General features: G+C 36.0%; 3 non-coding genes across 3 annotated transcripts; 1 reads left to right on the forward strand and 2 right to left on the reverse strand.

The window, feature by feature from the left end:
- Positions 1–4,612: 4,612 nt before the first annotated feature.
- LOC130964061 (small nucleolar RNA R71) lies at positions 4,613–4,719 on the reverse strand. The gene has a single exon (XR_009080172.1). It is a non-coding gene; the product is annotated as a small nucleolar RNA R71 (small nucleolar RNA).
- A 7,501-nt stretch (positions 4,720–12,220) lies between these two features.
- LOC130963921 (small nucleolar RNA R71) lies at positions 12,221–12,328 on the reverse strand. The gene has a single exon (XR_009080037.1). It is a non-coding gene; the product is annotated as a small nucleolar RNA R71 (small nucleolar RNA).
- Positions 12,329–20,489: 8,161 nt separating this feature from the next.
- LOC130964375 (small nucleolar RNA R71) lies at positions 20,490–20,593 on the forward strand. The gene has a single exon (XR_009080472.1). It is a non-coding gene; the product is annotated as a small nucleolar RNA R71 (small nucleolar RNA).
- The last annotated feature ends 1,477 nt before the right edge of the window (positions 20,594–22,070 follow it).

Consider the following 22,070-nt stretch of genomic DNA (forward strand, 5'->3'; position numbering starts at 1 on the left):
GAATATAAAATTAAAATAATATAACATACTTTACTTTTTATTATATATCAATTGAATAGCATATTATTATTAAAAAGCTTCCCAATCTAGTAACAAGTTGAACACTACCACTTATAAATGCATAGTGAATGTGCGTTAATAAACAATTCCAAGTCTTCCAACTCCTAATTCATATTGTTTTTCTTTTATGGGTGAAAGGCTGAAAGCCTACCATAATCCAAAAAGGATTATAAATGCTCAAGATGGAGAAAGCAACAAAACAAGAGAGAAATAAACAGAACCTAAAATTAAATATTTTACAAAATTCATTTGCTTAGCTAGAGTAAGGATGGCAATAGAATGGGTAGAGATGAGTTTTTGCACTCTTCAACCCTATTGTACCTTATTATATTCTATAAAAAATTGGTTTTGCTATTACTGCAGATTGTAAAATTTTATACTCTAACCGACTATCTGTTCTATCTATAAATTCTTAAATTAATTTTTTTATCAACTTTTATATATATCAGAACTTGACCCTTGTCCTGAACAAAAACCTCAAAACCTGCCTGAACTGAGTAGGGACAAAGCGGATACCCATAAATACTGGTTGGATTATTGTTCCTAAGTTTGAGTAAATTTAAAATGGCTTAACAAAAATTTACAAAAGAAAAAGGCAAATAACAAAAGTACCTACTCATATTTTGACTCAAATAAATCATGATCAGGGGATCCACAATGATCGTGTCAATGTATATTTTGTTGCTGGTTTTTATTTTTTATTTTTTACTCCTATTAGCCACCTCCTTTATTGGAGTCAAGAACTTGTTATAACTAACTATAAAAATAATAGTAAGCTATATAAAAATAAAATCACATGTGAAAAAAATAAAATTAAAACTGAAATTTCATACCATACACAATGTTAAATACAAATTTAAAAATAAAAATAGTGATAAAATGATAAAAAATAACTGGAAGGAATATATGCTGGTTCAGATGGAACATTATTTTAAGAGTAAAGGACAAATAGGTCCCTGACCTTTTTTCCGCGTACATTTTCGTCCCCAAGGATTGGAAAATACATTCATGTCTCTGACCCTTCCAAAACGCAGACAAATTGACCCCTTCGTTGAAGTGACTCCATTGGACTCAACGAAAAACGCTGATGTGGCTCCCCTGGCGCTGACCTGGCTATTACGGGAGCACACGTGGCATGTAACTTTTCAAAACAGGACATATTAGTCCTCTCATACCAAAACGTGTAGCTTTTCAAAACAAGACAGATTAGTCCTACTATACCAAGTTGACGCCGTTTCTAAGCTCTGTTTCTCAGCTCTGTCAACTGTGAACAATTCCCATTAACCGCTCTTCGTTTCTTCAATCAAAACTCAAACTTTCCTCTTTTTTGAGCTGAAGAATCCAAATCATGGAAGGATCAAAGATTTCCCATCACAACAAATCCTAGGTTGATGACATTTATTGGAACCATTTTCAGTTCCTCCATTTCGCAAAGTTTATGCCCAGCACTTATAATTAGCACCTTGTAAGTATCTTCTTCCTCACTCTTGTAAATCAATGAAAATTACATACCCTTTTACTTTTGTGTAAGGAAATGAGTGATTTTTAATTTCGGGGTGTGGCGGAAATTGAATTTGGGGATTTTAGTTCATGCACGGTGTTTGCGTACCCTTTTTGCTCCATTGATTAATTATTTTCCTTCAATTTGTTTCAACTATGTTATTTGCAATGTAGGGTTTGTGATTGGGTTTTGCAGAAAGAATTTTGTTTAATTCAATGTTGTTTTAGGTTCTGCAAAAAGTGATTCTACAACTAAAAAATTGTTATATAATTGAAAAAGTTTGAAAGTGATTTTTTTTTAATTTAACCAAATATAAGAAAGAAAATTGATTATTTTTAGTATTTATTTATTTATTTATTTATTTTGGTTTTTTGGCTAAATAAAATGAATCAAAAACACCATTATTTCTCTGAAATTCCAAGTTGCTAAAACACCTTATTTTGCTTTGAAAGAGTTCTGTTTTTTTGAGCTTGCATTGTAGTAGAGGAAAAACATGCATCAACATTGTAGGTTCCACCCTTACTATGATCCTCACTGTGAACGGTGATAATGTTTGGATATTTTTAATTGAAGGAGGAACCAAAGCAAAAGAAAATAATAAAGTGGAGAAGTACAAAATAATATGGAAAATCAAGGATTTGGAGTGCATCCATCGACGCGCACGTGTGGATGTGAAGTCGCATGGCGATGCGTACGCATGGGTCATGCGTAAGCGTCACTTGGCATTTTGCTAACCACGCGTACGCATAGTGCACGCGTATGCGTCTGATGCATGAGCATCTTTTCTATCTTTTCCTAGTGAATTTACATTTAAATTGTTGAGTTTAATCAAGAATTAATTATCTTTTAGCCACTATGGATGCTACTTTGAGTCTTGTGCAATTCCGTTTATTTTAGGTAGCATTTGGCTGAATTCGGAGCACGGGAATTAAAGGAGATGACCAGCGAGGAGCGACGCATGCGCATAATTTGGAGATTTGCACAGCGACGCGTGCGCGTACCTGACGCGTACGCGTGACACCCGAAGAAGACCATCGACGCGTACGCATGACTGACGCGTACGCGTGTTATGCGTCACGTGCAAAAAATGCTGGGGGCAATTTCTGGGCCCCATTTTGGCACTCAAGTAAGGAGCAGCTCTTTGCCAACTTAGGCACGGATCCAGTGAAGCCAAGTAGTCCCCACGTTACAAGGCGCAAATTATTTAATTAATTCTGGTTTAAATTTAAATTTTTAAAATAGGAAAAAGATATTATTTTAATTTTAGAAATTAGATTTTAAATTAATTAGGATTAGATGTAAAAGATAATTCGATTCTATTCCAATTGACATTCCGCACTTTACAATTTACCTGAATCTTCATTTTTCTCTCTGAACCATGAGCAACTAAACCTCCACTGTTAAGGTTAAGAGTTCTGTCTATTGTATTGATTGATACTATTATTTTTCTATTTTAATTCATGTTTTGATTTATATTTCAAGAATTGTTTTCGTTCTTTATCTTATAAATTTGGGTGGAACGGAAGTATGACCCTCTTTCTAATTGAGTTCTTGTATAACTTGGAAAAGCTCTTTACTTGAACAACAGCTTGAAAACAATTTCTCCTAAATTCTAATTATCTGGACTTAACGGGATACGTGACATATAATCCTCTTATATTTGGGTAATTAGAATTTTTGTGGCATAATAACTAGAATTGAACTTCACCCCCTAATTGGAATTAATTGACCAAGAAATTGGCGGTTGATGAATTTTAGAGGATACTAGAAAGGTCTAAGGAATTAGGGTCTAGTCACATATAGTTTGCCGTGATATAAATCTTGCATGATTAAAATAAATTAATAAGAAAAGTCAATCCGAAAAATAAATAACTCTGAAGCCTTAACTGCCTTCTTCATATTGTTTTTTTCCAAATTATTTACTTGCCTGTCTTTCTAATATCTCTGAATTTACTGTTAATGCTTTTGATTCTTCAAAATCATTTTCTGTTTGTCTGACTAAGCTAATTACTCAATTATTGTTGCTTGATCCATCAATCCTCGTGGGATCGACCCCCACTCACTTGAGGTATTACTTGGTATGACCCGGTGCACTTACCGGTTAGTTTGTGGTTATAAATTCCGCACCAAGTTTTTGGCACCGTTGCCGGGGATTGATAGTGATTAACAACTATTAGTTGTTTGATTGCTTAGATTAGGCGTTTTAGTTTTAATTTATTTAAATTTTACTTTAGTATTTTCGAAAAAAAATAATTAATTAAATAGTGATAATATTTTTCTTAATTTTTGAAATTAAGTTTGGTGTTTCCTAGTTAGTCTTATTTTAATTTTTCTTAATTAAATTGCCTAATAATTTCGAAAATTTTTAGTCTTAATTTTTCTAGTAATTTTCGAATTTTAGTGTTTGTTTGTTTTATTCAATATTTTTATCTCTTTATTCAGGTTACCTCACTGGGAATTCTCTGCACTCTGACGTAGAGAGTTCCATCTTTTCTTGTCTTCTGTTTGTTTATGCACAGGAACAGAGACAGAGAACATCTCGTAGACTTTGATCTTGAACCTGAAAGGACTTTCAGGCGACGTTTGCAACAAGCAAGACTTTACAAGGCTGCAGAATCCACTATGGATTCTAATAATGCTGCTAATGCCAATGTGGCAAATCCGAATGGGAATGAGCAACAAAGGAGAGTACTTGGCTCTTACTCTGCTCCTACTACAGATCTCTATGGAAAAAGCATTGTGGTGCCTCCTATAGCTGCGAACAACTTTGAGTTGAAGCCACGATTGGTCACTTTGGTGCAACAAAACTGCCAGTATCATGGTCTTTCCCACGAAGACCCAAATCAATTTATTTCTACTTTTCTGCAGATTTGTGATACTGTGAAGACAAATGGAGTGAACCTAAAGGTGTACAAACTCATGCTCTTCCCATTTGCTCTTAGGGATGGAGCAAAGCTATGGCTAGATTCTCAACCCAAGGACAGTTTAGATACTTGGGACAAGGTTGTTACTGAGTTTCTTACTAAATTTTTCCCACCAAAGAAGCTGATTAAGCTTAGGGTGGAGGTTCAGACTTTCAGGCAGAAGGATGGTGAAACTCTTTATGAAGCTTGGGAGAGATACAAGTTACTGACTAGGCAATGCCCTCCGGACATGTTCTCCAAATGGACCCAACTAGATATCTTTTATGAAGGTTTGGGTGAAATGTCCAAGATGTGCTTAGATAATTCTGCAGGTGGTTCACTGTACAAGAAAAAGACACCGGAGGAGACTATTGAGCTTATTGAATTGGTTGCAAGCAACCAATATTTATACTCATCTAACAGGAATTCTGTGAACTCTGAGGCTCCTCAAAAGAAGGGTGTTATGGAAGTAGAAGCTCTTAATGCTATTCTTCCTCAGAACAAGCTTATGTCTCATCAAATAAGTCTACTTACTCAACAGATGGGTGGCATGCAAGTCTCAGCTATCAACACCCTAAATCCATCTCAAGAGGTCTCTTATGACATGACAGATAATTTTATGCAACATGAAAATTATGATTATGCTCAATCTTCTTCTGAACAGGTCAATTACATGGGGAGTGCTCCTAGAAATCCCAATAATGATCCCTATTCTAAGACCTACAATCAGTGGTGGAAAAATCACCCAAACTTTGGGTGGAGAGAGCAACCTCAGAGGCCACAGAATTTTAATAATAATTCTCAGGATGGTTTTCAACAGAATAATTTTAATAACCACCAGTTTTAGTCATCTCAATAAGCAACTTCTCAGCCCCAGCAGAATAATGATTTGGAAGCAATATTTGCAAATTTTAGACAGGAAACCAGAGCATCAATCACGAACTTTGAGATTCAGATGGGTCAATTAGCCACAAAAGTTAATAAAATTAATCAGAGGACCACCAATAGCCTTCCTAGTAACACAATTCCAAATCTAAGAGAGGAATGCAAGGCTATCACCTTGATAAGTGGACAAGTGGCAAGTATGGAAGCACAAGTTAATGAGGAGCCAGTTGAAAAAGAAGCTCCAGAGGAGAAGAAGGAAGAAGTAGAGCATGTCCCTCCAAAGCGTGCAGACAACCCATTCCCAGACTCTCTTGACACTTATCCTACATTGCCAAAGGCTCTTGAGTACAAGTCTAGAATGCCATATCCTCAGAGACTTCAAAAGGAGACCAAGGACAAGCAGTTTTCAAAGTTCTTGGAAGTCTTCAGAAAGTTGCAGATCAATATTCCTTTTGCTGAGGTTTTGGAGCAAATGCCTCTCTATGTCAAATTCATGAAGGAATTGTTGTCAAAGAAGAAGCCTTTAAAGGGTGATGAGACAATGGTCCTGACTAAGGAATGTAGTGCCATAATTCAAAGTAACTTGCCAAGGAAGATGCCAGATTCAGGGAGTTTTTAAATTCTATGCACCATTGGGAGCACAACCTTTGAGAAAGCGTTATGTGATCTGGGAGCAAGCATCAATTTAATGCCCTTTTCTGTGATGAAGAAGCTGCAAATCCAAGAGGCACAACCCACAAGGATAGCATTACAGATGGCAGACAAATCTATGAAGCCTACATATGGATTAGTGGAGAATATCTTGGTCAAAGTGGGTAAGTTCTTCCTCCCAACAGATTTTGTGATTCTTGACACAGGGAAGGATGAGAATGCCTCTATAATTCTAGAAAGGCCATTCCTAGCCACTAGAAGAGCTCTGATTGATGTAGAAGTGGGTGAATTAGTGCTTAGAGTGCATGACAAGCAGCTAGTCTTTCATGTCTTCAAAGATATACATTCAGCAGGTGAAGAAGAGAGGTGCATGCAGACTGAGCTTATTGATCCAAACCTTCAAGAACCCCCTGATGATGCACAGCAGAAATTGCAGCTCAAACCTCCTTTGGTGACAACCAATAAAATTTCTCCTGACATCAAACCTAAGTTTGGTGTCGGGAATGCATCATCCACCAAGGAGGAGGTTCCCAAAAAGAAGAAAGTACCCAGAGGATGGAGAAACAAAAAGATCCCCACTGAAGGTTTCTCCCTAGGAATGAAAGTGGTGTTGACTAGCAATCTAGTGTGGATTTATACACTAAACAGAATCCTCTCTCTAGAGCATATTGAGCTACTTTATGGAGACACAGGAAAGAAGTTCAAAGTAAGGGGTGAAGAGCTGAGCCCCTATGATCCTCCTCCTTAGAGGAGCTGACCGTAGTGACGGTAAAGAAGCGCTTGTCGGGAGGCAACCCGATAATTTCGTATCCTTAGTTATTTTTCGTAGTAGTGATTTTCTTATTTATTTGATTTTTATTGAGTTTTTACTGTTTTTCTTTCATTTTACGTGTGTTTTGATCATGCAGCTATTTTAGAACAGGAATCGAATATTTTAAAAAAAAAAGAGAAAGAGCGAGAGAAGAGAAAATAGGCCGTAAGTTGCGTTGGAGTTGTGCAGGAACTATGCAATGCGCACCAGCTCACCCACGCGTACGCGTACCAGACACGTACGCGTCCCTCTGGTTCACGGACCACCCACGCGTGCGCGTGCCTAACACGCACGCGTGCCTTGAAAAAATTGACGTAAACGGGGGCATGGCCGAAAGTTATGCTGGTCTCGCACTGGTACTGTGCTAGCCGCGCAACTCAACCCACGCGTTCGCGTCCCTGACGCGTATGCGTCACCCTCACCATGTGGCCAACCACGTGTGTGCGTGCCTAACACATATGCGTCGATCGCGCCGCATCACTTACCCAGCGCGCCACCTAGATTTCAATTCTCTCTCCCTCCCAAATCCTAATTCTCTCTTGTTCTTTTATCCTTTTATACTTATTTTATCATACTAATTGTTTTTATGTCCCTCTCTGTTTTCAGTTCTTCTTTGCTTGAGGACAAGCAAACCTTTAAGTTTGGTGTTGTCGCTTTGCTTGTAGATTTTCTGTTTATTTTAATGACACCAAAGGGAGGCGAATCATTTTCACGGAGGAGCACAACCTGAAGAATGAGACGGCCACTAGGATAACTGAGGTGGTTGAGTTCCTTTCATTCTATATTATTTCCTCCCGCTCTTACTATGTTATGTTCTGGTTTTCTGCTGTTTTGTTTTAGTTATTGCATGATCCTTTGTTATTTCAATTCCTAAGTTTCAGTTTATTTTGCTATTTTTATTTATTTTATTTTAATTGCTTTAATGTTGAAAGGTATCTCATGCATTACTCACCGAGCTTGAATTCAAAAGAAAAAGAAGTGACGTATTGCATGAGAAATTGAGTTTAATTTAAGAGTAGTCTCATTTATCCTAATGTGGTGGTATTTTCTGTAACTCTGAATGCATGACATGAACAGTGCATATTTGAATTTGAATCAAAAGATGTTGATGTATAAGGAACAGGAATTTTGAAAGTTATTATGAATTTTCTAAAATAAGTAAAAGTTTAACCCTTGAAGCAAAAGAAACAGCAAAAGAAAAAAGCAAGGTCCAAGGCTCAGAGCATCAATGACTAGGGAGGTCAGACATGATTAAAAGCTCAAAGAGTTGTTTCCCTAGTCATATGCTTGTGGTGTTTTTGTGTCAAATAATCATTGAGACAGAACACTTAGAGTCGAGACCAAGTGCGTTTAACAGGGTATGCCAAGGGCTTTGAGCACTACTGTTTGGGAGTAACTTAAAGGAAATTCAAAACTTAAGGAGAGTTTCCCAGTTAAGTGCTTGTGGTATTTTTGTGTCAAGTGAAGCTTGAGACAAAACACTTAAAGTCACGGCTAGGCCCAAGGTGCAAAGCACCAAAGAAAAGAGAATTAAAGTAAATTTTGCTGTGTTCAAGGATTAAAACTGGAGTATAAAGATCAGAGAATTCATAATATTATCCGGATTCTAATTTCAAAAGACAGTGACATCCTTCTAATTCAAAGGAGAGTGAGATGCCAAAACTATTCAGGATTGCAGTTGTAAGCCCCACTATAAGAAGAGACATGAGCTTAATCGAACTTTCATTCTCATGCAAATTCACATTGATGAGCGGATAAATTATACGCTTTTTGGCATTGTTTTTAGGTAGTTTTTAGTAGGATCTAGCTACTTTTAGGGATGTTTTTAGTAGTTTTTATGCAAAATTCATATTTCTAGACTTTACTATGAGTTTGTGTGTGTTTTTTTGTTCAGGTATTTTCTGGCTGAAATTGAGGGACCTGAGCAAAAATCTGATAGGAGACTAAAAAAGGACTACAGATGCTGTTAGATTCTGACCTCCCTACACTCGAAATGAATTTTCTAGAGCTACAGAACTCTAAATGGCGCGCTCTTAATTGCTTTGGAAAGTAGACATTTAGGGCTTTCCAGCAATATATAATAGTCCATACTTCATTCAATTTTAGATGACGCAAATTGGCGTTCAACGCCAGCTCCATGCTGCATTCTGGAGTAAAACGCCAGAAACACGTCACAAACCAGAGTTAAACGCCAAAAACACGTTACAACTTGGCGTTTAACTCTAAGAGAAGCCTTAGCACGTGTAAAGCTCAAGCTCAGCCCAAGCACACATCAAAGTGGGCCCCGGAAGTGAATTTCTGCACTTAAACTTATTTCTGTAAACCCTAGTAACTAGTTTAGTATAAATAGAACTTTTTACTATTGTATTTACATCTTTGGGGATATCTTTGGATTATCTTTTGATCCCTTGATCACGTTTTGGGGGTTGGCCTCACGGCCATTCCTGGACCTTTATCACTTATGTATTTTCAACGGTGGAGTTTCTACACACCATAGTTTCTACACACCTCGAGTATTAATGCAAAGTACTATTGTTCTTCTATTCAATTCATGCTTATTCTTATTCTAAGATATCCATTCGCACTCAAGAACCTGATGAATGTGATGATTATGTGACGCTCATCACCATTCTCACTTATGAACGTGTGCCTAACAACCACTTTCGTTCTATATGCAAATAAGCTTGAATGAATATCTCTTGGATTCCTTGATCAGAATCTTCGTGGTATAAGCTAGAATCCATTGGCAGCATTCTTGAGAATTTGAAAAGTCTAAACCTTGTCTGTGGTATTCCGAGTAGGATTCAGGGATTGAATGACTGTGACGAGCTTCAAACTCGCGACTGTAGGGCGTAGTGACAGACGCAAAAGGATAGTAAATCCTATTCCTACATGATCGAGAACCGACAGATGATTAGCCGTGTGGTGACAGCGCACCTGGACCATTTTCACTGAGAGGACGGACAGTAGCCATTGACAACGGTGATCTCCCAACATACAGCTTGCCATAGAAAGGAGTAAGAATGATTGGATGAAAGCAGTAGGAAAGCAGAGATTCAGAAGGAACATAGTATCTTCATGCGCTTATCTGAAATTCCCACCAATGAATTACATAAGTATCTCTATCTTTATTTTATGCTTTATTTATCTTTATATTCGAAAACCATTATAACCATTAGAATCCACCTGACTGAGATTTACAAGATGACCATAGCTTGCTTCATACCAACAATCTCCGTGGGATCGACCCTTACTCACGTAAGGTTTATTACTTGGACGACACAGTGCACTTGCTGGTTAGTTGTGCGAAGTTGTGAAGAAAGTGTTGAGATTATAAACGCGCATACCAAGTTGAGCGCCATCGTTAGAGATCACAATTTTTGTGCACCAAGTTTTTGGCGCCGTTGCCGGGGATTGTTCGAGTTTGGACAACTGACGGTTCATCTTGTTGCTCAGATTAGGTAATTTTCTTCTTGTTTCAACGTCTATTTTATTTTCAAAAAGTTTTCAAAAATCTTTCAAAATTTTTCTTTGTTTTCGTTTTTCCAGAAAATAATTTTCGAAAAATCCAAAAAAAATTATAAAATCATAAAATCAAAAATATTGTTGTGTTTCTTGTTTGAGTCTTGAGTCAATTTTTAAGTTTGGTGTCAATTGAACGTTTTAATTTTTCTAAATGTTTTCGAAAATTCATGCATGTGTTCTTCATGATCTTCAAGTTGTTCTTGGTAAGTCTTCTTGTTTGATCTTCATATTTTCTTGTTTTGTATCTTTTCTTGTTTTTCATATGCATTTTTGCACTCATAGTGTCTAAACATGAAAAATCTCTAAGTTTGGTGTCTTGCATATTTTTCTTTTCTTGAAAATTTTTCAAAACTAAGTCTTAATGTTCATCTTGATCTTCAAGGTGTTCTTGGTATTCATCTTGACATTCATAGTGTTCGTGCATGCATCATTGGTTTAGATTCATAATTTTTATGTTTTGAGTCATTTAGTTATTTTTCTCTCTCATCATTAAATTCAAAAAAATCAAAAAAATATCTTTCCCTTATTTTCCTCATAATTTTCGAAATTTTGGGTTGACTTAGTCAAAAAATTTTAAAATAAGTTGTTTCTTGTTAGTCAAGTCAAGATTTCAATTTTAAAAAAATCTTATCTTTTCAAATCTTTTTTCAAAAATTAAATCTTTTTCATTTTTTTATTATTTTCGAAAATTTTAAAAATTATTTTTCAAAATCTTTTTCTTATTTTTCTTTTATTTTCAAAAACTTTACTAACAATTAATGTGATTAATTCAAAAATTTGAAGTTTGTTACTTTCTTATTAAGAAAGGTTCAATCTTTAAATTCTAGAATCATATCTTTTAGTTTCTTGTTAGTCAAGTAATCAATTTTAATTTTTAAAAATCAAATCTTTTTAGTTTTTTTTTCAAATCTTTTTCAAAACAAATCTCAATCACATCTTTTCAAACATATCTTTTTCAAATCATATCTTTTTCAAAATCAATTTCAAAAATCTTTTCTAACTTCTTATCTTTCCAAAATTGATTTTCAAATCTTTTTCAACTAACTAATTGACTTTTTGTTTGTTTCTTATCTTTTTCAAAACCACCTAACTACTTTTCTATCTCTAATTTCGAAAATCACTAACCATTTTTCAAAAACAATTTTCGAAAACTCCTATCTCTCATCTCCTTCTATTTATTTATTCATTTACTAACACTTCTCTTCATCTAAAAATTCGAACCCTCTTTTCTACTTTGTGTTCAAATTTTTCTCCTCCTTCTATTAGTCTTTTCTTCTTCTACTCACATAAAGGAATCTCTATACTGTGACATAGAGATTTTCATACTTTCTTTGTTTTCTTCTCCCTCATATGAGCAAGAACAAGGAAAAAGACATTCTTGTTGAAGCTGATCATGAACCTGAAAGGACCTTGAAGAGGAAGCTAAGAGCAGCTAAAGCACAACACTCTGAAGATGACCCAACTGAAATTTTTGAACAGGAAAAAGATATGGCAGCCGAACCCAACAACAATGCAAGGAAGATGCTTGGTGACTTTACTGCACCAAATTCCAACTTACATGGAAGAAGCATCTCAATTCCTACCATTGGAGCAAACAAATTTGAGCTAAAGCCTCAATTAGTTTCTCTGATGCAACAAAATTGTAAGTTTTATGGACTTCCATCAGAAGATCCTTTTCAGTTCTTAACTGAATTCTTGCAGATCTGTGATACTGTTAAGACTAATGGGGTTGAGCTCGAGGTCTACAGGCTTATGCTTTTCTCTTTTACTGTAAGAGACAGAGCTAGAGTATGGTTGGACTCCCAACCTAAAGATAGCCTGAACTCTTGGGATAAGCTGGTCACGGCTTTCTCAGCCAAGTTCTTTCCTCCTCAAAAGCTGAGTAAACTTAGAGTGGATGTTCAAACCTTCAGACAGAAAGAAGGTGAATCCCTCTATGAAGCTTGGGAGAGATATAAGCAACTGACCAAAAAGTGTCCTTCTGACATGCTTTCAGAATGGACCATCCTGGATATATTCTATGATGGTCTGTCTGAATTGTCTAAGATGTCATTGGACCATTCTGCAGGTGTATCTATTCACCTGAAGAAAATGCCTGCAAAAGCTCAGGAACTCATTGACATGGTTGCAAATAACCAGTTCATGTACACTTCTGAAAGGAATACTGTGAGTAATGGGACGCCTCAAAGGAAGGGAGTTCTTGAAATTGATGCTCTGAATGCCATATTGGCTCAGAACAAAATATTGACCCAACAAGTCAATATGATATCTCAGAGTCTGAATAGATTGCAAAATGCATCCAACAGTACTAAAGAAGCATCTTCTGAAGAAGAAGCTTATGATCCTGAGAACCCTGCAATGGCAGAGGTAAATTACATGGGTGAAGCCTTTGGCAACACCTATAACCCTTCATGGAGAAATCATCCGAATTTTTCATGGAAGGATCCACAGAAGCAAGGCTTCAATAATAACAATGGTGGAAGAAATAGGTTTAGCAATAGAAAACCTTTTCCATCATCATCTCAGCAACGGACAAAGAATTCTGAGCAGAGCCCCTCTAGCTTAGCAAACATAGTCTCTGATCTATCTAAGGCCTCTTTAAGTTTCATGAATGAAACAAGGTCCTCCATTAGAAATTTGGAGGCACAAGTGGGTCAGCTGAGTAAGAAACTGAAACTCCTCCTAGTACTCTCCCAAGCAATACAAAAGATAATCCAAAAAGAGAGTGCAAGGCCATTGATATAATCAACCTGGCTGAATCCAAAGAGGAAGGGGAGGACGTGAATCCCAATGAGAAAGACCTCATGGGACGTCCTACAGACAGAAAGGAGTTCCCTATTGAGGACCTCAAGGAATCTGAGGCTCATATAGAGACCATAGGGTTTGACTGTGGGGGCTCTGTTTGACTCTTTACTGAGAGAAGCTCTGCATGCTTACTCTCCCTTGTTACAGAAGGATAGCCGTGTGCCTTAAACACAAGATAGTCCCCATTCAATTGAAGGACTAATTTTCCTCTGTTAACATCTATCACAGCTTCTGCTGTGGCTAGGAAAGGTCTTCCAAGGATGATGCATTCATCCTCCTCCTTCCTAGTGTCTAAGATTATGAAATCAATAGGAATGTAAAGGCCTTTAACCTTTACTAACATGTCCTCTACTAATCCATAAGCTTGTCTTACTGACTTGTCTACCAATTGTAATGAGAATAAGGCAGGCTGTACCTCAATGATCCCCAGCTTCTCCATTACAGAGAGTGGCATAAGGTTTATGCCTGACCCTAGGTCACACAGAGCCTTTTCAAAGGTCATGGTGCCTATGGTACAGGGTATTAAGAATTTGCTAGGATCTTGTCTCTTTTGAGGTAAAGTTTGCTGAACCCATGTATCAAGTTCACTAATAAGCAAGGGAGGTTCACCTTCCCAAGTCTCATTACCAAATAACTTGGCATTCAGCTTCATGATGGCTCCTAGATATTGAGCAACTTGCTCTCCAGTTACATCTTCATCCTCTTTAGAGAAAGAATAATCTTCAGAGCTCATGAATGGCAGAAGGAGATTTAATGGAATATCTATGGTCTCTATATGAGCCTCAGATTCCTTTGGATCTTCAATAGGGAACTCCTTCCTGCTTGAGAGACGTCCCATGAGATCTTCTTCATTGGGATTCGCATCCTCTCCCTCCTCCTTGCATTCGACCATATTGATTATATCAATGGCCTTGCACTCTCTTTTTAGATTCTCTTCAGTATTGCTTGGGAGAGTATTAGGAGGAGTTTCAGTGATTTTCTTACTCAGCTGGCCCACTTGTGCTTCCAGATTTCTGATGGAGGACCTTGTTTCATTCATGAAACCTAAAGTGGCCTTAGACAGATCAGAGACTAAATTTACTAAGTTAGAGGTATTCTGTTCATAATTCTCTGTCTGTTGCTGAGAAGATGATGGATAAGGCTTGATATTGCTGAGCCTATTTCTTCCACCATTATTAAAGCCTTGTTGAGGCTTTTGTTGATCCTTCCATGAGAAATTTGGATGATTTCTCCATGATGAATTATAGGTGTTTCCATAAGGTTCACCCATGTAATTTACCTCTGCCATTGCAGGGTTCTTAGGATCATAAGCTTCTTCTTCAGAAGATGCCTCTTTAGTACTGTTGGATGCATTTTACCATCAATTCAGACTTTGAGAAATCATGTTGATTTGCTGAGTTAACATTTTATTCTGAGCCAATATGGCATTCAGAGCATCAATTTCAAGAACTCCCTTCCTTTGAGGCGTCCCATTATTCACAGAATTCCTCTCAGAAGTGTACATGAACTGGTTATTTGTAACCATGTCAATAAGTTCTTGAGCCTCTACAGGCATTTCCTTTAGGTGAATGGATCTACCTGGAGAATGGTCCAGTGACATCTTAGAGAACTCAGATAGACCATAATAGAATATATCTATCATGGTCCATTCTGAAAACATGTCAGAAGGACATCTTTTGGTCATCTGTTTGTATCTGTCCCAAGCTTCATAGAGGGATTCACCATCTTTTTGTTTGAAGGTCTGAACATCCACTCTAAGCTTGCTCAGCTTTTGAGGAGGAAAGAACTTAGCCAAGAAAGCCGTGACCAGCTTATCCCCAAGGAGTCCAGGCTATCTTTAGGTTGAGAGTCCAACCAAGCTCTAGCTTTGTCTCTTATAGCAAAAGGAAAAAGCATGAGTGTGTAAACTTCAGGATCTACTCTATTAGTCTTAACAGTCTCACAGATCTGCAAGAACTCAGTTAAAAACTGGTAGGGATCTTCTGATGGAAGTCCATGAAACTTGCAGTTTTGTTGCATTAGAGCAACTAATTAAGCTTTTAGCTCAAAATTGTTTGCTCCAATGGCAGGAATTGAGATGCTTCTTCCATCAAACTTAGACGTGGGTGTGGTATAATTACCAAGCATCCTTCTTGCATTATTGTTGTTAGGTTCGGCTGCCATCTCCTTTTCTTGTTCGAAAATTTCAGCAAGGTTGTCTCTGGATTGCTGTAATTTAGCTTCTCTTAGTTTCCTCTTCAGAGTCCTTTTAGGTTCTGGATCAGCTTCAACAAGAATCCCTTTTTCCTTATTCTTGCTCATATGAAAGAGAAGAAAATAGAAAAAGAAGAGGAATCCTCTATGTCACAGTAAAGAGGTTCCTTATTATTAGTAGAAGAAGAAAGGGGATAAAGAAAGGAGAATCCAAACACAAGGGTAAGGATAGGGGCAGTAATTTTTGATGAAGAGAAGTGAAGAGAGGTGTTAGTAAATGAATAAATAAATAGGAAAAGATGAGAGAGGGAGAAATTTTCGAAATTAAATTTTGAAAAGGAGTTAAATGATTTTCAAAAATAAAGATAAGAAATAAAATTAAAATTAAAATTTAAAACAATTAATTAATTAAAAAAGAATTTTTGAAAAATAGGGAGGTATTTTCGAAAATTAGAGAGAGAAAAGTTGTTAGGTGGTTTTGAAAAAGATAAGAGACAAACAAAAAGTTAATTAGTTAGTTGAAAAAGATATTAAAATCAAATTTGAAAAGATAAGAAGATAAGAAGTTAGATAAAATATTTTGAAATCAAATTTTTAAAAAAGATATGATTTTGAAAAAGATATGATATAAAAGATATGATAAAAAGATATGATAAAAAGATATGGTTGAAAAAGATTTAATTTTTAAAATTAAAATGAATTACTTGACTAACAAGAAACTAAAAGATATGATTCTAGAATTTAAAGATTGAGCCTTTCTTAACAAGAAAGTAACAAACTTCAAATTTTTTAATCAATCATATTAATTGTTAGCATAATTTTCGAAAATAAAGATAAAATTAAGAAAAAGATTTTTGAAAAATATTTTTAAATTTTTGAAAATCATAAGATAAAAATGAAAAAGATTTGACTTTTGAAAAAGTTTTGAAAAGATAAAATTTTTAAAATTTGAAAATTTGACTTGACTTACAAGAAACAACTAATTTTAAAATTTTTTGACTAAGTCAACCCAAATTTTCGAAATTTTGAGAGAAAAAAGGAAAAGATATATTTTTTATTTTTTAATGAGGAGAGAGAAAAACACAAATATGACCCAAAACATGAATATTTTGGATCAAAACACTTAATGCATGCAAGAACACTATGAATGTCAAGATGAACACCAAGAACACTTTGAAGATCATGATGAACATCAAGAACATATTTTTGAAAAATTTTTGATGCAAAGAAAACATGCAAGACACCAAACTTAGAAATCTTAAATATGAATGCAAAAATGCACATGAAAAACAATAAAAGACACAAAACAAGAAAACATCAAGATCAAACAAGAAGACTTACCAAGAACAACTTGAAGATCATGAAGAACACTATGAATGCAAGAATTTTCGAAAATTGCAAGAATAGGATGAACATGCAATTGACACCAAACTTAAAAATTGACTCAAGACTCAAACAAGAAACACAAAATAATTTTTTTGATTTTATGATTTTATAATTTTTTTGGATTTTATTTTATATTTTTTGAAAAACATATAGGAAAAAGAAAATAAGAAATTCAAAATTTTTAAGAAGAATTCCAGGAATCTTTTAATGTTAGCCTAAAGCTCCGATTCAGGGGTTGGATATGGCTTAATAGCCAGCCAGCTTTAGGATGGAATTACATGCATTGTGGTGATTAGTTGAAGCCTTAGTCCAAAAGAATTTGGATATGGCTTTACAGCCAACCAGGCTTCAACATGCTTCAAGAAACTCTAGAATCCATTCTTAAAAATTCTGAAACCATAGAATGATTTATTTTCAAAATATTATTATTTTTTTCGAAAATAATTTTTGGGAAAAACAAAAACAAAGAAATTTTTTTAAAAAAAATTTTTGAAAACTTTTTAAAAAGAAAATTACATAATCTGAGCAAAAGACGAACCGTTAGTTGTCCAAACTCGAACAATCCCCGGCAACGGCGCCAAAAACTTGGTGGACGAAATTGTGATCATCAACAATGGCTCCAAAGACTTGGTGCTCTCAAACATGAATCACACTTAGTCACAACTCCGCACAACTAACCAGCAAGTGTACTGGGTCGTCCAAGTAATAAACCTTACGTGAGTAAGAGTCGATCCCACAGAGATTGTTGGTATGAAGCAAGCTATGATCACCTTGTAAATCTCAGTCAGGCGGATAATAATTGATTATTGGGTTTTCGAATAATAATAAATAATAAACAGAAAATAAAGAATGAGTTACTCATGTAATTCAATGGTGGGAATTTCAGACAAGTGTATGGAGGTGCTGTGTTCCTTCTGAATCTCTGCTTTCCTACTGCTTTTATCCAATCTTTGTCACTCCTTTCTATGGCAAGCTGTATGTAGGGCATCACCGTTGTCAATGGCTACATCCCATCCTCTCAGTGAAAATGGTCCAAATGCTCTGTCACAGCACGGCTAATCATCTGTCGATTCTCGATCATGTTGGAATAGAATCCCTTGATTCTTTTGCGTTTGTCATCACGCCCAGCAATCACGAGTTTGAAGCTTGTCACAGTCATTTAATCCCGGAATCCTACTCGAAATACCACAGACAAGGTTAGACTTTCCGGATTCCCATGAATGCTGCCATCAATTCTAGCTTATACCACGAAGATGCTGCTTAAGGAATCCAAGAGATATGCGCCCGGTCTAAGGTAGAACGGAAGTGGTTGTCAGTCACGCGTTTATAGGTGAGAATGATGATGAGTGTCACGGATCATCACATTCTTCATGTTGAAGTGCAACGAATATCTTAGAATATGAATAAACTGAATTGAATAGAAAATAGTAGTAATTGCATTGAAACTTGAGGTACAGCAGAGCTCCACACTCTTAATCTATGGTGTGTAGAAACTCCACCGTTGAAAATACATAAGTGATGAAGGTTCAGGCATGGCTGAATGGCCAGCCCCCAAACGTGATCAATAGTCTCCTAAGATGAATAATGGAAAAAAACTGAGACCAAAGATGTCTAATACACTAGTAAAAAGTTCTATTTATACTAAACTAGCTACTAGGGTTTACAGAAGTAAGTAATTGATGCATAAATCCACTTCCGGGGCCCACTTGGTGTGTGTTTGGACTGAGCTTGATCTTTACACGAGCTGAGGCTTCTTTTGGAGTTGAACGCCAAGTTGTAACGTATTTTTGGCGTTCAACTCTGGTTCGTGATGTGTTTTTGGCGTTTAACTCCAGAGTGCAGCATGGAACTGGCGTTGAGCGCTAGTTTACGTCATCAAATCTCGAATAAAGTATGGACTATTATATATTGTTGGAGTTTTGTAGCTCTAGAAAATCTATTTCAAGTGTAGGGAGGTCATATTCCAACAGCATTAGCAGTCCTTTGTCAGCCTTCTTATCAGAGTTTTGCTCAGGTCCCTCAATTCTAGCCAGAAAATACCTGAAATCACAGGAAAACACACAAACTCATAGTAAAGTCTAGAAATATGAATTTTACATAAAAACTAATAAAAACATCCCTAAAAGTAGCTAGATCCTACTAAAAACTACCTAAAAATAATGCCAAAAAGCGTATAAATTATCCGCTCATCACCTCCCAACACCAAACTTAGAGTTTGATTGTGGGGGCTTTGGTTGACTCTGTATTGAGAGAAGCTTATCGTGTCCCTTTTCCATGTTTACAGGAGGATAACCTTGGGTCTTAAACACAAGGTACTCCCCATTCAATTGAAGGACTAGTTCTCCTCTGTTAATATCTATCACAGCTCCTGCTGTGGCTAGGAAAGGTCTTCCAAGGATGATGCATTCATCCTCCTCCTTCCTAGTGTCTAAGATTATGAAATCAGCAGGGATGTAAAGGCCTTCAACCTTCACTAACACGTCCTCTACCAATTCATAAGCTTGTCTTACTGACTTGTCTGCCATTTGTAATGAGAATATGGCAGGCTGTACCTCAATGATCCCCAGTTTCTCCATTACAGAGAGTGGCATAAGATTTATGCCTGACCCTAGGTCACACGGAGCCTTGTCAAAGGTCATGGTGCCTATGGTACAGGGTATTAAGAATTTGCCAGGATCTTGTCTCTTTTGAGGTAAAGTTTGCTGAACCCATGTATCTAGTTCACTAATGAGCAAGGGAGGTACAACTTGGCATTCAGCTTCATGATGGCTCCTAGATATTGAGCAACTTGCTCTCCAGTTACATATTCATCCTCTTCAGAGGAAAATAGTCTTCAGAGCTCATGAATGGCAGAAGGAGATTTAATGGGATCTCTATGGTCTCTATATGAGCCTCAGATTTCTTTAAGTCCTCAATAGGAAACTCCTTCAGGCTTGAGAGACGTCCCATGAGGTCTTCCTCATTGGGATTCACGTCCTTTCCTTCCTCTCTATGTTTAGCCATGTTGACTATGTCAATGGCCTTGCACTCTCTTTTTGGATTCTCTTCAGTATTGCTTGGGAGAGTACTAGGAGGAGTTTCAGTGACTTTCTTACTCAGCTGGCCCAGTTGTGCCTCCAGACTTCTGATGGAGGACCTTGTTTCACTCATGAAACTTAAAGTGGCTTTAGACAGATCAGAGACTATGTTTGATAAGTTAGAGGTGCTCTGTTCAAAAGTCTCTGTATGTTGCTGAGAAGATGATGGAAAAGGCTTGCTATTGCTAAACCTATTTCTTCCACCATTATTAAAGCCTAGTTGAGGCTTTTATTGATCCTTCCATGAGAAATTTTGGTGATTTCTCCATGATGAGTTATAGGTGTTTCCATAAGGTTCACCCATGTAATTTACCTCTGCCATTACAAGGTTCTCAGGATCATAAGCTTCTTCTTTAGAAGATGCCTCTTTAGTACTGTTGGATGCATTTTGCCATCCATTCAGACTTTGAGAAATCATGTTGACTTGCTGAGTGAACACTTTGTTCTGAGCCAATATGGCATTCAGAGCATCAATTTCAAGAACTCCCTTCCTCTGAGGCATCCCATTATTCACGGAATTCCTCTCAGAAGTGTACATGAATTGGTTATTTGCAACTATTTCAATAAGTTCCTGAGCTTCTGTAGGCGTTTTCTTTAGGTGAATGGATCCACCTGCAGAATAGTCCAGTGACATCTTAGAAAACTCAGACAGACCATAATAGAATATATCTATCATGGTCCATTCTGAAAACATGTCAGAATGACACTTTTTGGTCATCTACTTGTATCTTTCCCAAGCTTCATAGAGGGATTCACCATCTTTTTGCTTGAAGGTTTGAACATCCACTCTAAGCTTGCTCAGCTTTTGAGGAGGAAAGAACTTAACCAAGAAGGCCGTGACCAGCTTATCCCAAGAGTCCAGGCTATCTTTAGGTTGTGAGTCCAACCATGTTCTAGCTCTGTCTCTTACAGCAAAAGGGAAAAGCATGAGCCTGTAGACTTTAGGATCTACTCCATTAGTCTTAACAGTCTCACAGATCTATAAGAACTCAGTTAAAAACTGGTAGGAATCTTCTGATGGAAGTCCATGAAACTTGCAGTTCTGTTGTATTAGAGCAACTAATTGAGGCTTCAGCTCAAAATTGTTTGGTCCAATGGCAGGAATTGAGATGCTTCTTCCATCAAACTTGGACGTAGGTGTAGTATAATCACCAAGCATCCTCCTTGCATTATTGTTGTTGGGTTCGGCTGCCATCTCCTTTTCTTGTTCGAAAATTTCAGTAAGGTTGTCTCTGGATTGTTGTATTTTAGCTTCTCTCAGTTTCCTCTTCAGAGTCCTTTCAGGTTCAGGGCCAGCTTCAACAAGAATGTCTTTTTCCTTGTTCCTACTCATATGAGAAAGAAGAGAACAGAAAAGGAAGAGGAATCCTCTATGTCACAGTATAGAGATTCCTTTATGTTAGTAGAAGAGGAAGGGAATAGAGTGAAGAAAAGTGAAGAATCCAAACACAGGGGTGAGGATTGGGTCAAATTCTTGAGATGAAGAGAAGTGTTAATAAATAAATAAATAGAATAAGATGAGAGAGGGAGAAATTCGAAAATAAATTTTTGAAAAAGAGTTAGTAATTTTCGAAAATTAAGAGAAGAAATAAAATTAAAATTAAAATTTGAAACAATTAATTAAAAAGAATTTTGAAAAAGGGTGAGATATTTTCAAAAAATTAAGAGGGAAAAGTAGTTAGGTGGTTTTGAAAAAGATAAGAAACAAACAAAAAATTAATTAGTTAGTTGAAAAAGATAGTAAGATAAATTTTGAAAAGATAAGAAGATAAGAAGTTAGTTAAGATATTTTAAAATTAATTTTTTAAAAAAGATATGATTTAAAAGATATGATAAAAAGATATGATTAAAAAGATATGGTTGAAAAAGATTTAATTTTTAAAATTAAAATTAATTACTTGACTAACAAGAAACTAAAAGATAAGATTCTAGAATTTAAAGATTGAACCTTTCTTAACAAGAAAGTAACAAACTTCAAATTTTTGAATCAATCACATTAATTGTTAGTAAAGCCTTTGATTTTGAAATAATAAAAGATTTTGAAAATTAATTTAAGAATATTTTCAAAAATAATAAAAGAAAAATGAAAAAGATTTTATTTTCGAAAAAGTTTTGAAAAGATAAGATTTTTAAAATTGAAAATTTGACTTGACTTATAAGAAATAGCTAAGTTTTAAAAATTTTTGACTAAGTCAACTCAAATTTTCGAAATTTTGAGAGAAATAAGGAAAAGATATTTTTTTATTTTTGAATTTTTAATTATGAGAGAGAAA

The sequence above is a fragment of the Arachis stenosperma genome, chromosome 2 (assembly GCF_014773155.1).
Source record: "Arachis stenosperma cultivar V10309 chromosome 2, arast.V10309.gnm1.PFL2, whole genome shotgun sequence".
Taxonomy (NCBI): Eukaryota; Viridiplantae; Streptophyta; class Magnoliopsida; order Fabales; family Fabaceae; genus Arachis; species Arachis stenosperma.